Raw genomic sequence first — 3,674 nt, 5'->3', positions numbered from 1 at the left:
TCTGCCGCACTCGGTTAATATAGGGCGTTCTATTAAAATTAACTTTTAAATAATTGTCGTTTTTTTTGCACGGGACGGGTGGTGGATGTCACACTGGTGGACTGCACATCATCATCGAATGTGTGTTTTTTTATTATTATTTTTTTGTTGCCGAGAACAACATTGACACAGCATTCAAACTTTAATGTTTTTTTGTTTGTTTTTTCGTGACTTGGGTTTTTAGTGTAGTGGTGGGCAGTGTTGCCAGAGTTTCTGAGAGAAATCAGCAACCAGGTCCAGGAAAACAAGCCCAAAATAAAATTTTAATTTAAACCTATAATATAGGCCTATACAAGGGGTGGGCAACTGGCGGCCCAGGGGCCACATGCGGCCCCCACCTTCACTTAATGTGGCCCTCAGGTAATGTCAGAATACTGATATATATATTATTGGTTTCAGCTGTTTACAATTCCACAACATGCAAACATGACCCGCTGTAATTACTTCAGTCTAAATTAGTAGCTCATTGCTTCAACACAAGTATAATTAAAGGCATTTGAAATTACATACAAATGTTAATTTTCAGGATTCCAATTCAAAAATAGCAAAAATTCAAGATTTCAATTCGAATATAAGCTTGTAGATCGGCTATTTTTGCTACGACAGTAATATATGGCCCTAGGGAGTGAGTGTGGAAATATAGTGGCCCTCTCCATCATCAAAGTTGCCCACCCCTGGCCTATACTGTTAATTACTATACAGAAGTAGTATATAGGTTTAAAGTGACTAGTATAATTCAAATACATCGGCTATTTGAAAATAGCATATCTACAAGCTCACAACGCGTCTTCTATTATCAAAACATCTGGAGAAAAAAATAAGTGGAATATATGGAAGTTTTTCTTTTTTTCTCTTTTTATATATTCTAATTCAAAATGGGTACTGGGGCTCCCTGGCTGCCCCCTGGGGCTAGGAAAATATTTGGGGGTCCTTGACCATCATGAAACTATTTGAGAACCACTGGTTTAAATAAAACATGTGGAAACAATATTGGGTGACAATATTATCACACGAAAAGATGAAATTACCTACCTATGGTTCCATCCTGGAGGCAAATCTTTCCGGTGATAAGATGGCCACCAACGTAATCAAAAAAAGTCAACCAAAGAACAAGGTTCCTATACAGGATATCCTCACTGATCAACAAAAACACCTTGAAGACCCTAACACAGGGGTGTAGGCAACATAAGAGAATATTTTTACGGCTCTAGCAGTGATTCTAAACCAGTTTAATTTCAAGGACCCCCAGTTTGACATGCATTATAGGCTACGAAGCCCCCATTTAATGGCATTTCTATCTCTGGGACCCCCAGAGATTTATATTTATATGGAACCAAACGGACACCCTCAGAGTTTCGTGTGGTTCCATTTGTACACTCTCAGAGTTACAGACCCATGAGGGTCCATTTGGTTCCATTTGTACACTCTCAGAGTTACAGACCCATAAGGGTCCATTTGGTTCCATTTGTACACTCTCAGAGTTACAGACCCATAAGGGCCCATTTGGTTCCATTTGTACACTCTCAGAGTTACAGACCCGTAAGGGCCCATTTGGTTCCATTTGTACACTCTCAGAGTTACAGACCCATAAGGGTCCATTTGGTTCCATTTGTACACTCTCAGAGTTACAGACCCATAAGGGTCCATTTGGTTCCATTTGTACACTCTCAGAGTTACAGACCCATAAGGGTCCATTTGGTTCCATTTGTACACTCTCAGAGTTACAGACCCATAAGGGTCCATTTGGTTCCATTTGTACACTCTCAGAGTTACAGACCCATAAGGGTCCATTTGGTTCCATTTGTACACTCTCAGAGTTACAGACCCATAAGGGTCCATTTGGTTCCATTTGTACACTCTCAGAGTTACAGACCCATAAGGGCCCATTTGGTTCCATTTGTACACTCTCAGAGTTACAGACCCATAAGGGCCCATTTGGTTCCATTTGTACACTCTCAGAGTTACAGACCCATAAGGGCCCATTTGGTTCCATTTGTACACTCTCAGAGTTACAGACCCATAAGGGCCCATTTGGTTCCATTTGTACACTCTCAGAGTTACAGACCCATAAGGGTCCATTTGGTTCCATTTGTACACTCTCAGAGTTACAGACCCATAAGGGTCCATTTGGTTCCATTTGTACACTCTCAGAGTTACAGACCCATAAGGGTCCATTTGGTTCCATTTGTACACTCTCAGAGTTACAGACCCATAAGGGCCCATTTGGTTCCATTTGTACACTCTCAGAGTTACAGACCCATAAGGGCCCATTTGGTTCCAAACTATCATTTAGCTGGGGACCCCCTGGAACTCCCTCAAGGACCCCCGGGGGTCCCCGGACCCCACTTAGGGAACCACTGCTGTAAAGGGCGAGGTGCATTCATTACATTGGAATGTATGGATGTCTGTGAGTGAGTGAGTGAGTGAGTGAGTGAGTGAGCGAGCGAGCGAGCGAGCGAGCGATGCTGGGCAGTAATTTGAGAAAGGATGAGAATTATGATGGTGTGTAACTCACTAAAGACAGTTATCTTCATTCCTGTCATTACTGTGGCAATCGTTGGCGTTACTGTGTGTCAATCAATTTACTGTATCTCTCTCTCTCTCTCTCTCTCTCTCTGTACTCAATGTCGCTCAGGCTCAGCTCACTCACTCACTCACACCCACGAGCAAGCGCGCACGCACGCACGCACGCACGCACGCACGCACGCACGCACGCACACACACACACACACACACACACACACACACACACACACACACACACACACACACACACACACACACACACACACACACACATACACACACGCGCGCACACACACACACACACACACACACACACACACACACCCTGGACATTTAATGACTGGATGTAAACATGTTCACTCTCTTTTATTCCCCAAGGCCTTTTTTTTAATCAAAAAGTAGCTTATAGGTATATCACAAAATATACATTTGGAAACAATAAATAACACCAGAATATTGCTTGACTCAACATGAAAATGTGTGATGGCAAAATCACAATTTCAAAGTCACAGAAATTCAGTGAGAAACATTTAAAGTGAGTCAACAAAATATAATTTATTCCATCATAATTTATTCATGAATTGATTGATAAACATTTAAAAAAGCCAAATATTCAGAAAGGCCAATATACAAGCTCACAGCGGATCGCACTCCCCATCACAATCAGAACTGCAGCCTCACTCCCAATCTTCCGCCGTAGTCTGAAAACCCACCTCTTCAGACTCCACCATGGCCCGTAGCACTAGCCCCTTAGATAGCACTTTATGTAGACTTAGATAGTATTTTAAATATAGAACTTTATGTAGACTTAGATAGTATTTTAAACAGACTTATAGCATGTTACGTAGACAGCACTAGAATTGCATTTTATGTAGTCATAGCACTTTATAGTACAAATGTATAATATATAATATAGTATAGTTTACATAGATACTCCACTGTTACGTTCTTAGCTTACGCATGTTTCAGGATAACTACTTTTTATATATGTGATGTATGTCATGCTTTTTGTTATTGCTTAATGTAAGTCGCTCTGGATTAAGAGTAAATTGCATGGCAACGTGTTGCCGTGTTGCCAACGTGTTGCCATGCACTGTATATATTGTATA

The sequence above is a fragment of the Electrona antarctica genome (genome assembly GCF_951216825.1).
Source record: "Electrona antarctica genome assembly, chromosome: 15".
Classification (NCBI taxonomy): Eukaryota; Metazoa; Chordata; class Actinopteri; order Myctophiformes; family Myctophidae; genus Electrona; species Electrona antarctica.
Note: the sequence above shows the minus strand (reverse complement) of the source record.